The 14,364-nt window shown below is 45.1% G+C and overlaps 1 protein-coding gene across 1 annotated transcript in view; it reads left to right on the forward strand.

Annotated features, from left to right (window-relative positions):
• The window catches only part of SGCZ (sarcoglycan zeta), a 541,716-nt gene that overhangs the window by 267,554 nt on the left and 259,798 nt on the right, over window positions 1-14,364 (forward strand). The gene's annotated exons all lie outside the window — the stretch shown is intronic.

Consider the following 14,364-nt stretch of genomic DNA (forward strand, 5'->3'; position numbering starts at 1 on the left):
TCCTAAACATTGACAATGCTTGGGAAGAGGATGGGTTCAGTTCTTTTTAGCTATCCCAAACAGAACCTTACTTTACTCGTTCTTACTTTAGCAGTCCCACTTAAACTATCTGCATGCATTTAATGGATGGGGATAGTGCTGTGCCAAAAATTTCTCCCACATTTTTTTTCTACCATTCTCATTCAATTTGATAGAAAATAAATTACTTTTGAAGAGAAATGCAATGGTGAAGAAATTTCAGAGAAATTCTCCTGGGTTGGGTTTGGGTTTTTTGGGCTTTCCTTACTTAGGAGGTGACCTAGGAGTAAGCACAAGTGATCTGTTGTTCATTGTACAATCACCTCTCTAGCTGCCTGTAGTTTCCTCAGCTTCCTACACTTCGATTAAAGCCCAGTTGAAGGCACCATGAGGTAATTCCCCCCATAGGGCTTTTTCAGATCAGGTCATGCAAGCAGCCTGGGAGGCTAGCTGTGATTAGGTAAGTTCAAAAACACCACAAAAATAAAATATAAAATATCCTGAATGAGGCAGAATAATGGAAGCCTCTTTCATGGGGGCAGAAAACTTTCAGGAAACTGAAGGTAGGGGTGTATGAACCCCACTCACCATTCTGCCTGGGGGTCCATGGGGGGGAGGCCATTCGCCCCTCCCCCCGGAATCCTCCCTGGCCAGCTCCACTCCGCAGCAAGTAGAGATGGATGAAAGTCACTTACCTGTCCTCGAAGCTTGTTTGCGTTGGGGGGGAGGCACTTCGCTGCTCCCCCCGCGACGTTCAGGCCGGGGGGGAGGCTTCCCACCTAGCCCGGCCGAAATTCAGGCTGGGGGGGAGGCTTCCTGCCTCACCCGGCCAAAATTCAGGCCGGGGAGGAGGCGCCTCGCCTCGCCCAGCCGCAAACTAAAAAGTTAAAAAAAAAAAGCTCCCGTGATAGGCTACGTCACGATTAACGTAGTCTACGATGGCTAGATTTGCAAAGTCAGCCATGATAGGCTATGTAAATCGTCACGTAGCCGATCACGGGTGACTTTAAAAAAAAAAAAGTGCGTACGCTAATGGCGGCCCCCATAGGGAGCCGCCATTCGCGTTCCTTATTTGGTCGCCGTAGTCTACGTAAATCTTTACGTAGACTACAGCGACCAAATAAGGAACGGGAATGGCGGCTCCCTATGGGGGCTGCCATTATCCGTACGTGCTTTTCTTTTCTTTTTTTTTAAGTCACCCGTGATAGGCTACGTGACGATTTATGTAGCCTATTACGGCTGACTTTGCAAATCTAGCCGTGATAGGCTACATTAATCGTCACGTAGCCTATCACGGGGACGTTGTTTTTTTTCCTTTGATTGGAATGGTGGCGGCGGCAGCCTGTCGAAAGACCGGCTGCCGCTCCCACCCCGGGCGAACACCCGCCGAACCGCCAGCCGGACCCGCTGCTGGGAGGGACATTCGCCAAAGGTAAGTCCCGTCCCGGGGGGGGTGCGGGGGGTGAGGGGTGCGGAGAATTTCTCCCCGAAACTTGTTCGGGGGGCCGAACACGTTGGCACTCGGCCCCCCGAAGTTTCGGGGAGAAATTCTCCGCCAACCCTAGAAGTCCAGAGAGCCACCGGCCGGGCCCATCCGCAGCTGGACTTCCATCTGCTGCCCGTCTGCCAACACAAATGGTGTCCAGCGTAGCGGACACCATTTGCATCCCTGCTCTGTTTGTGATAGGCTACGTAAAGATTTACATAGCCTATCACAGCAAAGAGCAGGAATGCAAATGGCGTCCGCTACGCCAGACGCCATTTGCATCCACAGACCGGCAGCGGCTGTGGCTATGGACTCAGCGGATGGACCCGGACCCGGCCAGCAGCAGGTAGGGTCCATCTGCATCAAAATTTGCGGGGTGGTGGAGGTAAGGGGCCTGTTCTGCCATGGACTCCAGGGGGCTGGATTCTAAAGAATCTGGCCTCATTGGAGTCCATGGCAGAATTCTCTGCCATCCCTAACTGAAGGACAGATTTTGGCAGAGCACTAACCCTACCACATCCCTGGAGTTAGACACAACACTGCCCCCCCACCTGCATTGTGGTAGATGCGAACCGGGGGCTAGCCTGCCAAGACAATGGATGCTGTTGCAGCACGAAGACCCCCAGAACCCTTAGAGAAAAAGAAAGAAAGAAGCTGTGCTACAAACCTAGCCAATGGGAAGACCTACTTTGAAGAAATTGTTGAGAATTTCTCCTCCCCCTGGAGATATTCAGTAAAATTGTCTCCCAAATTTCTCTGCCTACAAGTAAGGAGGAGAATTTATGGGGATAAGATTTGTGTGTGTATGTTTGAATCTATTATGTCTCACTCTTTGGGAAGCTCAGAACGGCTTTCTTTAGACTCCCAGACAATGTCCCTTCCAATCTCTCACTAGATGTAAATTTTGTGTATCTCAGACCTAAAAATGTTTGCTTGGAGGTAAGCCCTATTTGTTTCCATATAATCAACTTCCAAATAATGGGGTTTGGGATTCTAGCTTTTCATATGTTTTATGTAGCATGGATCTCCAGCCTGACATCTCAAGGTCAGGGAGGAGTAGTCTGAGCCTAGATGTTGTGATGCAAGAACCAGACCTATCACAGTCCTACATTTCAGTGGAGTGGAGTGGAGGCCTGGGGTCTTGCAGAATGACATACAAGGTTAAGGTCATGGATGCAAACCTGCTAATATAAGTTTTTTTACCCATTTATGGGGTATTGTCCATCATTCCTTCTTCCCACCACCTTACCCCCAAAATGGAGGGTGATACATTCACTTGAAAGACACAAGTCTTTCAAGTCACAAGTCACAATCAGAGGGGTCAGAGGACAAGACTCACAGCATGGTTCAAACAAAGCAGAGATGCTCTAGGATGTTGTTCATCCTCCCCCCCCTTTTTTTTTTTTTTAGCAAATCAACCTGATTAACACTTCCTGGACTAATACGTGGATCGGAACACAGTTATCCATCAGTCTTTGCACTTTTCCAAATTTTGCAGTACAGTTCTCAGCTTTAAAGACATACCAAAATATGGTATATATAAAATGTTATTTTAGGATGAAATGCATACAAAACATGTATTTTAGGGACAAATATGTACAAAATAGGGGGAAATGCATCAAAAATGAAGCAGATTTTCAAGCATTTATAGATGTGTGTGTCCACACACACACACACACACACACACAGAGATAGATGTGGAAGTGAGACAGAACAGACTTATGAATGAATGCATGTGAAACTGGCACAGATGAAAAATAGACTGATCTGTCCATCCCTAGTTCAAAGACTGTTTCTTAGAATCCAGGAACATTTCTATAGAGAGAGAATCTACATACCCAGCTATGAGCCTGTACATAACCTCTCACACATCATGGCTTCCTCCCATGTATGAGGTCATTGAACATGTATCCTTTTAGAATGTTGCTTTTAGGATGTTATGGTTTAAGGATAGAAAAGGTGATCATAGCCTTTTCAATACCTTGTCTTTCACAATGTCCCTAAAGGAGGTGGTGGTGGTGATGCTGATGCTGATGATATTTATTTATATCCCACCTTTTTCCCAATACTGGGACTCAAGGCGACTTTACAACATTAAAACCTGTACAGTTAAACCTATAAATAGAAGTATACAAAAGTTAAAAATATAATTAAATCATCAAGACATTACACCAAGATGGCACAAGGCAATTTCCTGAAAGGACAAAGTACAGCATGAACTTTTCCTTACCCAAATGCTCCCCTATCTATCTCCACTAATCTTGATGTCTTGTATTTTGTCCTGGTGAACTACACTCTGAGTACATTAGAAACTGACAGCCTGAAACTACTAAAATCTACTAAGCCAGTGTTGGCACCTAGAATTCAAGCCCCCCTTAATTAAAACTCCAAGAGTCTCAGAATGCCACACTCATATTGTTATTGTTTCCATTTGCCTGGAGGATTTTTTAAAAGAAAGTCTAATGCCCCAAAGAAATCAAAGCTTTCCCAACCCGATGTTTATTATCCTTTTTTTCCCCCCCTTTATGAATTTTCAAATTACCAGAACAACCTTTTTGTCTTGGCTTTGACTCCTTGCCAATTATGTGTGAGGTGTGAAGGATAATTTCTTTTCCAAAGGCAATGCAATTACACGAACACGAAAGCAATAATTCATGTGATACAGCGTTAGTGTGAAATAGTTTTGCAGAATTTGTTTTGAAGAAAAGCCAGCATTTGGGTCTCAAGGTCTATCTGATACCAAATAGCAAGCATGCCATTGTTTGCTCATAGGCCTGATAGTGAGGCAGCTCCTGAGATACCCAGTATTTCACAAGAATTCGGGGTGGCAAAAGGAAGAACTGTGTAGACAGATGGCCAGTGTTGGTATTCTTGGAGGCTCTGTATTTGTCTGTATCAGGGTGGGTGCACTGTATTATCCAGTCAGCAGCCTGGGAGCCAGAAACGTATTTTCCCTCATAAACCATGCCCCTCATGAGTAGTTGACACCATCTATCAGTAAGGGCTCCCCACTTATGCATCACATGTATGCAATCACACACATATATTTATCAATCAAAACTGAGTGATAAGATAAGAGAATAGAGAATATAATATTTCTGTGTGGAATAATTCTATTTATTGCAACTTGAAACACTGAAAATCTTACAAGTGAAGCTGTGGACAGCCATGTTACCATGCCTTGATTAAAGTCTGGTAGGGCTGTGAGGGCAGAGGCCGTATAAAATAGCTTTGGGGATTGTATTGGGTTGGTCCATGGGACACCATTTGGCAATACCTTGTGTAGAGGATTTGTAAACAATAAGCATGTGTAAGTTATTTGTTTTACATCCATTTATAGTATCCAATACTATAATACTACCATGTTCACTTCATATCTGCCTGCTGAAAAAGTTTGTTTCCTGAGATACAAATAATTGTTCTTCTTTTGCAGTTTATACTACTTTTATGATTTTTCTTTTATATTTTAAGAGCATGAATGAACCCTGTTTGTTCAATTGTTTATGTACCATAATAATATTGCATTCCATCAAATATACCTAATATCTTCCAAGTGTATTGGGAGCTCTACATCTCGTAACATTTAATATCAGTTTAAAATTCAGGATTGTACTCATGTTAACATCATTAAAAAAATATCTTTTTCCAGTTTTATTTTACAACTACATCCAAATTACTGAGTGTACTGAGCATAGGATTCAAGCAGGGACATCATATGGCTCAAACCAGACATTTCAATAAATTCATGACTGTTGAAAATGACAGCTACATATCTGGTACACACCCCTCTCATAGGTCTAGTTATATACCCATGTTCTCTGTTTCCTGTTCTCTGTTTCCTTGCCTCCTGCAAGTGGCAACCACTGAAGTGGAGCAAGGACAGGCAAATGTGTGACACTGTGGGTCATCAAGACACAAGGAAGTTGTACTACATATTACGGAGATGGAGAGGTAAGTAGTCATGCCGCTTACAATTTTGGCAGCAGCCCTGCATTAATTGCAATATTTAGTGTGCCCTCTGTCCCATGTGCCTTGTTGAAAATCAGCAACAAATTGATTATCCATGTTTGATTTGTTCTGTGTTTTAGGTGTGTTGTATGTTATTTTGCTCTGATGTTTTAAAATTTACACGCAGTGTTCTATGCATATAATAAGACAGGTTCCCTTGTTTTTATTTACTCTGGAGGGATTAAGCCTTCTACTTTTACTGGAGTACTGAGAAATATCTTAGGTAGAAAGCAAAATCCATATGCTATATATGCCCATAGCATATGGCTGTATGCTACCTTCAGGGCCATCAGCAGTCTGCCTCTGAATCCCAGTTGCTATGGAACAAGAGTGGACAACAGGTATTGCTCGTGGGACTCTCATGGGCAGGGATGTCCTGCTTGTGGGATTCTCATGGTCATGTGGTTGGCCACTGTGAGAAACACAACATGGGACTAGATAGTGCTTTAGTTTTATGTTCTTAGCTTATCTACATTATACACTGTTCTATGTAACGGTGGGTATAAAATACTATTTTTTATTCAATCGCCCAGAGAGCTTCGGCTATTGGGCAGTATAGAAATAAATAAATAAATAAATAAATAAATAAATATTCCTCAGGCATTACCCATGCCTTTGTTGTTCAAAGGGTGTTACAATGCACTGACTAAAAATAATTAAATGAGTCCTCCTTCTGTCTGCCCAGTGCCAGAATATTCTTTCGCTTCTTTAAAAGTATCCTATATTCATTCTATTTTTGCAGTTGTGTATGTTAAATCCCCCCTTCATGGATCACTGCCTTGTTGTGGCGAAGGGGCTTGCGTAACTCAGTGAAGCCATAAGCTATGCCGTGCAGGGCAACCCAAGACGGACAGGTCATGGCAGAGAGTTCTGACAAAATGTGGTCCACTGGAGAAGGAAATGGCAACCCACTCCAGTATTCTTGCCAAGAAAACCCCATGGAACGTATCACAAGGCTAAAAGATATGACGCCGGAAGATGAGCCCCTCAGGTCGGAAGGTGTCCAATATGCTACTGGGGAAGAGCAGAGGGTATTTCCAAGTAGTGCCAGAAAGAGTGAAGCGGCTGGGCCAAACCCGAAAGGACACGCAGCTGTGGATGTGTCTGGCGGTGAAAAGAAAATCCGATGCTGTAAAGAACAATATTGTTTAGGAACCTGGAATGTCAGATCAATGAATCAAGGTAAGCTGGAGGTGGTCAAACATGAGATGGCAAGATTGAACATCGACATCTTGGGAATCAATGAACTAAAATGGACAGGCATGGGCGAATTTAATTCAGGTGACCATCATATCTACTATTGTGGGCAAGAATCCCTTAGAAGAAATGGAGTAGCACTCATAGTCAACAAAAGGGTGGGAAAAGCAGTACTGGGGTACAATCTTAAAAATGATAGAATGATCTCAGTACGAATCCAAGGCAAACCATTCAACATCACAGTAATTCAAGTCTATGCCCCAACCACTGATGCCGAAGAAGCTGAGGTTGATCGGTTCTATGAAGACCTACAACAGCTTCTAGAACTAACACCAAAAAAAGATGTCCTCTTCATCATAGGGGATTGGAATGCTAAAGTAGGAAGTCAAGAAATCACCGGGATAACAGGCAGGCATGGCCTTGTTGTACAAAATGAAGCAGGACATAAACTAATAGAGTTTTGCCAAGAGAACATGCTGATCATAGCAAACACTCTTTTCCAACAGCACAAGAGGCGACTGTACACATGGACGTCACCAGATGGTCAATATCGAAATCAGATGGATTATGTCCTTTGCAGCCAAAGATGGAGAAGCTCCATACAGTCAGTCAAAACAAGACCTGGAGCTGACTGTGGCTCAGATCATGAGCTGCTTCTTGCAAAATTTCGGCTTAAATTGAAGAACGTCGGGAAAACCACTAAACCGTTCAGGTATGACCTAAATCATATCCCTGATGAATATACAGTGGAGGTGAGGAATAGATTTCAGGGATTAGACCTGATAGACAGAGTGCCTGAGGAACTATGGACGGAGGTCCGTAACATTGTTCAGGAGGCAGCAACGAAATCCGTCCCAAAGAAAAAGAAATGCAAGAAAGCCAAGTGGCTGTCTGATGAGGCTTTACAAGTAGCTCACGAAAGAAGGGAAGCGAAAAGCAAAGGAGAAAGGGGAAGATATACCCAACTGAATGCAGAGTTCCAGAGAATAGCAAGGAGAGACAAGAAGGCCTTCTTAAATGAACAATGCAAAGAAATCGAGGAAAACAACAGAATGGGAAAGACTAGAGATCTCTTCAAGAAAATTGGAGATCTCAAGGGAACGTTCTGTGCAAAGACGGGCATGATAAAGGACAAAGAAGGCAGGGACCTAACAGAAGCAGATGAGATTAAGAAGAGGTGGCAATAATACACAGAAGAACTATACAGGAAAGATCTGAATGTCCCTGATAGCCATGATAGTGCGGTCACTGAACTTGAGCCGGACATCCTCGAGAGTGAAGTCAAGTGGGCCTTAGGAAGCATTAGTAACAACAAAGCTAGCGGAGATGACAGTATTCCAGCCGAGCTATTTAAAATCCTAAAAGATGATGCTGTTAAAGTGCTGCATTCAATATGCCAACAAATCTGGAACACTCAACAGTGGCCACAAGACTGGAAAAGGTCAGTTTACATTCCAATTCCAAAGAAGGGCAATGCCAAAGAGTGTTCAAACTACCGCACAATTGCGCTCATTTCACATGCCAGCAAGGTGATGCTCAAAATCCTACAAGCTAGGCTTCAGCAGTATGCGAACCGAGAACTACCGGAAGTACAAGCTGGGTTTCGAAGAGGCAGAGGAACTAGAGATCAAATCGCCAACATTCGCTGCATCATGGAGAAAGCAAGAGAATTCCAGAAAAACGTCTATTTCTGCTTCATTGACTACGCTAAAGCCTTTGATTGTGTGGATCACAACAAACTGTGGCAAATTCTTAAAGTGATGGGAGTACCAGACCACCTTACCTGTCTCCTGAGAAACCTGTACGAGGGTCAAGAAGCAACAGTAAGAACCAGACATGGAACAACCGATTGGTTCAAAATTGGGAAAGGAGTACGACAAGGCTGCATATTGTCACCCTGCTTATTTAACTTATATGCAGAGTACATCATGAGAAACGCCGGGTTGGATGAATCAGAGGTCGGAATTAAGATTGCCGGGAGAATTATCAACAACCTCCGATATGCAGACGATACCACCCTAATGGCAGAAAGCAAAGAGGATCTCAAGAGCCTCTTGTTGAGGGTGAAAGAGGAGAGTGCAAAAGCTGGTTTGAAACTCAACATTAAAAAAACTAAGATCATGTCATCTGGCCCTATCACTTCCTGGCATATAGAAGGGGAAGAAATGGAAGCAGTGACAGATTTTACTTTCTTGGGCTCCAAGATCACCGCAGACGGTGACTGTAGCCATGAAATTAAAAGACGCTTGCTCCTTGGGAGGAAAGCTATGGCCAACCTAGACAGCATAGTAAGAAGCAGAGACATCACCTTGCCGACAAAGGTCCGTCTAATCAAAGCTATGGTTTTCCCAGTAGTAATGTATGGCTGTGAGAGCTGGACTATAAGGAAGGCTGAGCGCCGAAGAATTGATGCTTTCGAACTGTGGTGCTGGAGAAGACTCTTACGAGTGCCCTGGACTGCAAGGAGGTCAAATCAGTCCATCCTAAAGGAAATCAACCCTGAGTGCTCATTGGAAGGACAGATACTGAAGCTGAAGCTCCAATATTTTGGCCACCTAATGCGAAGAGAAAACTCCCTGGAAAAGACCCTGATGCTGGGAAAGACTGAAGGCAAAAGGAGAAGGGGACGGCAGAGGATGAGATGGCTAGATAGCATCACGGATGCAATGAATATGAACTTGAGCACGCTCCGGGAGAGAGCGCAGGACAGGAAGGCCTGGCGTGCTATGGTCCATGGGGTCACGAAGAGTCGGACACGACTGAACGACTGAACAACAACAACAATGTTAAATCCATTTAACAGGTGTTTAAAAATGCTTATGGGTGCCCACTTTTTCAAATCCATATGCTTAAAAGTTCCTTGGTGTTAGCATGACTGAATTCCATGAACCTCATCCTCTTTCTCCTCCTCCTCCTCCTCCTTTTTGCTTTCTCACGGCCATAATTTAACATTTTTCATGAGAGAGGAAATGGCTCTCTTAAGGATCTCAGTATATCCCCAGAGACTGAATAGATCTAAATCCCAATAGATTAAATACAGTTTGTATACCTACCAGAGTAGCTTTCTTTTCTAACTATTTATAACAATGTAAGTCTTTCTGAGACTTTTGGGTAGAACAGTCACCAAATGGAGGAAGCTATTCAATTAACATTGTCCATGTAATTTATAGAACATTACCTTCTGTGGCCAAAGGTTTTCCCCAACATCAGTCTTACATCTATTTCATTAATCTACAATCTTTCCCCAAACCACTGCTCCACACAGTGTGGACAGTCACTCAGGCTGTCCTAGGGAGGGTGCGAATAAAAAAGATTCTCCTTCACACCACACAAGCAAGTAAACTTCATGCTGGTGGAAGCTGGTTATGGGACCGAGTCATTGAGATCAGGGTCCGTGGATGTGTTTTTAAGGTGGGGGGGAACCAAGGTCCAATATTAAGATGAAAATTAAATTCAACAGCAATATAGGAAAACTGGCTGGATTTCCCCAGAGTCCCTGGCTCAGCTTGCATTTATGAGCCAAGCCGTGGGCTTTTCCCCAGAATTTTTCTCAGATTTTTTTTCTTATAGTGACATTCATGCAAATTCCAGCTGTAATTTGTGTAACCTGTACAAATTTCAGCCATAATTTGTGCAATTTGCACAAATTGGGCAGCCACAATTTGCATAAATGTCACTTTAAGAAAAACAAACACACTCGAAAATCTGTGAGCTGGCCTGACTTGATCTGCATCAAGTTGGGACAACTAGCAGGTAAGTGAGTCAAAGTCTGAGGGGGCAGCTCCTAAAAGCTTGGCAAACTTTAGCCCCCCCCCGACAGATTCCTCTGATATCCCTAAAGCAATCTCAGCAACCATGAAAGACACAGGCCTGCCCCATGCTTAGGGATGGGGAGAAGTTTGCTTGGTTTAGTTCTCAAATGAGAACGTATCTTATTTTACACTTTCAAACCAATTTGAGGAACAAAAACTCAGTTATCCTTCAAAATCTGCATTTCTCTGAATTGTGAAATGCAATTCTCGAATCAAAAAATATGTACAAAAATCTGTATTTTAAGAAAAAACACAACACAAACATGCATATAATAGTGGGGAAAAAATCAAAATGCATTATATCAGGAGCTTGCTTGCAATTAGGGATGTACGAATCACTTACTTGTTCCGGTCAGGGCATCTGCTGGGGGGGGGGAGGCGCTCCTTCCCTCCCCCCGGAATCCTTGATCCGGTCCTCCCCCCCCCTGGAATCCTGCTTGGCTGGCTCTGCTCCATGGTGGTGCCACGGAGCAGCTGGCCAGGTCCATCCGCAGCCGGACGTAATATTTCCGAAGGCAATTACGGCGAAAAAAAAGGGAACTGCAAATAGCTACAGAATCCGGCCTCACTGGAATCTGTGGTGGAATTCTCCACCATCCCTACTTGCAATATCTGTCTGTCTGTCTGTCTGTCTGTCTGTCTGTCTGTCTATCTATCTGGGAAATGTGTGTACAAAATGTATGTATTAGGAGAAATGTACACAAAAATGCATGCAGATTTTCAGGAGAACTTAAAAAAATTCTCAAACTTTTGTAGGGATGGTGGAGAATTTCTCCACGAATCTCCAGGAGGCCGAATGCCAACGCATTCGGCCCCCCAAAATTGGTGGGGAAATTCTCCGCCCCCCCCGCCCCCCCCAGGGATGGGACTTACCTCTGTCGATGTCCCTCTAGGCGGCATGTCCCGGCGGCGTTTCGGTGGCGTTTCGGCGGGTGCGGGGGCAGCAGCTGGTCTTCCGACCGGCTGCTGCCGCCGCCATTTCCCAGTAAAGTTTTTTTAAAAAAAAATACGTGATAGGCTATGTAACGATTTACGTAGCCTATCACGGCTAGATTTTCAAAGTCAGCCGTGATAGGCTACGTAAATCTTTACGTAGCCTATCACAGCTGACTTTGGGGGGGAAAAAAGCGCGTACGCAAATGGCGGTGCCCATGGGCACCGCCATTTGCGTTCCTTATTTAGGCACGGGTAGTCTACGTAAAGATTTATGTAGACTACGGCAAAAATAAGGGCAATGCTATTTGCGTTGCCCTTATTTTCGCCGTAGCCTACGTAAATCTTTACGTAGACTACCCGTGCCTAAATAAGGAATGCAAATGGCGGTGCCCATGGGCACCACGATTTGCGTACGTGCTTTTTTTTCCCCCCCAAAGTCAGTCATGATAGGCTACGTAAAGATTTACGTAGCCTATCACGGCTGACTTTAAAAATCTAGCCGTGATAGGCTACATAAATCGTTACGTAGCGTATCACATTTTTTTTCATAACTTTTTTATTTCACGGCTGGGGAGACAGGGCGATCCCCCCCCGGCCAGAATTTCGGCAGCGAGGGATGGGGCGCCTCCCCCCCAGCCTGAATTTTGGCTGGGAGGGGTGGGGCGCCTCCCCCCCGCCAAGAATTTTTGGGGGAGAACCGAAGCACCTCCCCCCCACACTGAAAACAGCTGCGGGACCAGGTAAGGGACTTTCGTCCATCCTTAAACTTTTGGAAAAACTCAACTTCAAATTGTAAAAATCCCCACATTTTGCAACAAGCAAGTTTAAGATTAGGGACAGCATGGATGTCCAATTCTGTTTCTGTTCTGGAATCCAGCAGAATCCCCCTGCCTGCACCCCTTGCCCTGCTTACTGAGCCCCTGCTCCCTCTTGCCCCTTGCTTGTGCTCGCTCAGCAGCCCACACTCACCCCGGTGGCCTCATCAAGGCTTATTTTTATTTGAAAAATAAAATGGCGATTGCAAAATTGTGCATTTTGCACATGCATGGAAATGTGCATTTTGCAAATGTGCACAATTTGTGTATGAGAAAGTGTGCATTTTTGAGAATGTGCATCTTTGCATATGCACGAATATGTACATTTTTAAAGAATGTACATTTTCACATATAAGCTAATACATGCAGATGCGCATTTCTGTGAGCACCATTTTCTTTTTCAAAAAATGGCACCCACAGAGCTGAACAAGTCCACCAGGGTGCGTGCGGGCTGCTCACCTAGCATGGAATGTTCTTGAGCATGGTCTGGGGACCAGCGAGCAAGGGTAGGGGCTGGGCGGGCACCCAGAGAACCTAGACAGGGGTGGGTTCACACATCCCTATGTAAAGATTGGGAAAATTAGAGAAACTGGAATGGACAGATTTGTCCATCCCTGCCTATGCTCCCCTAAGCTAGCCTGCTGCTCCCAGGTGCAGTGATGCTGTCTTCCTCTCATTAGTGTTGAGGTAAGATTCAGCTGCCAGCCCAGTTGACTTTTATACATGGATTGGAAGGCAGGCACCATCTTTTCCTTTGTTTCAGTCAGCAAAATGACTTGTACCAGCCCTTCTTGACTAGAATAGAAGGGGTTTTTTTCCCTCTGAGGGGAGTCAGCTGCCTCAGCCAATCTTAGCTTGAAATCTAGCCCCCTCTTCCCCACCTGTTCCAGGGTCCCTGCTCTGGATGACCTCTTACCTGAGGGAGCTGACAACCCAGGTAGCCATTGTAGGAGGCAATGGATCTCCTCCATGGCCATGCTGGAAGGTCAGCATTACCACTGACAGAAGTGATAACTGTCAAGGGCTCCTTGGAGGTCTCTCTCAGTCTAATCTAGTAGCCAAGTCCAGACACAGACAAAGGGATTCTCTTCAAAGCTTTATTCCTCTTTTACAACTTAACAACTCTACCGTTAGCAACTAGATATGAGCAGCAGAGTACTTATGCCCTAAGTTGGAACAGTTGGTCCCCGTTTGAAAGGGAATTACTGGCAGACCCCTGAACTTAAGGACTAGGGAGAGTCCCTCCCCTTTTCCCTTGGATCCTCCGGGCGCAGCCGTTGTTTGCGCGCCAACCGGGCACTACGCCTCCTTTCTGCGCCCTCCATTTGGCGCTGCTCTCTGCGTCGGCGTCGCACGTCCATCAAGTCTGCTTCCCGCATTCTGTCACTCCCAGGACTGCTATCTAAGCTAGGAATGCTGGTGGGAGGAATCTCCATCAGCTGTTGGCCCTGGGAAAAAGGAGTGCGCTCCTCTCCCAGGAGCAACTGCTCTTCCTCAGAATCAGAACTACTCTGGGATTCTATGGGCTCAGTGTCCACCCTGACAATAACTTCCTTTATGTTTATGATTCTCTAACTAGACGGGGGGGGGGGGACTAATGATAAATTTGGCTATGGTTCTACATGTATTATATGCAGTGAAAGTTCTGCTTTTGACAAATGTAGGAACTAGGGATGGCGGAGAATTTCTCCCCGAAACTTCGGGGGGCCGAGTGCCAACGTGTTCAGCCCCCTGAACAAGTTTTGGGGAGAAATCCTCCGCACCCCCCCCCGCACCCCCCCCAGGACGGGACTTACCTTCGCCGAATGTCCCTCCCGGCGGCAGGTCCGGCCGGCGGTTCGGCAGGTGTTCGTGCGGGGCGGGAGCGGCAGCCGGTCTTTCGACCGGCTGCCGCCGCTGCCATTCCAATCAAAGAAAAAAAAAACGCCCCCTGATAGGCTATGTGACGATTAACGTAGCCTATCATCGCTAGATTTGCAAAGTCAGCCGTGATAGGCTACGTCAATCGTCACGTAGCCTATCAAGGGTGACTTTAAAAAAAAAAAAGCGCGTACGGATAATGGATTTACGGATAATGGATTAAAATAGATTT

This window comes from Heloderma suspectum, chromosome 5, assembly GCF_057233095.1.
Source record: "Heloderma suspectum isolate Gila_16-S chromosome 5, 16-S_ref, whole genome shotgun sequence".
NCBI classification, from domain to species: domain Eukaryota; kingdom Metazoa; phylum Chordata; class Lepidosauria; order Squamata; family Helodermatidae; genus Heloderma; species Heloderma suspectum.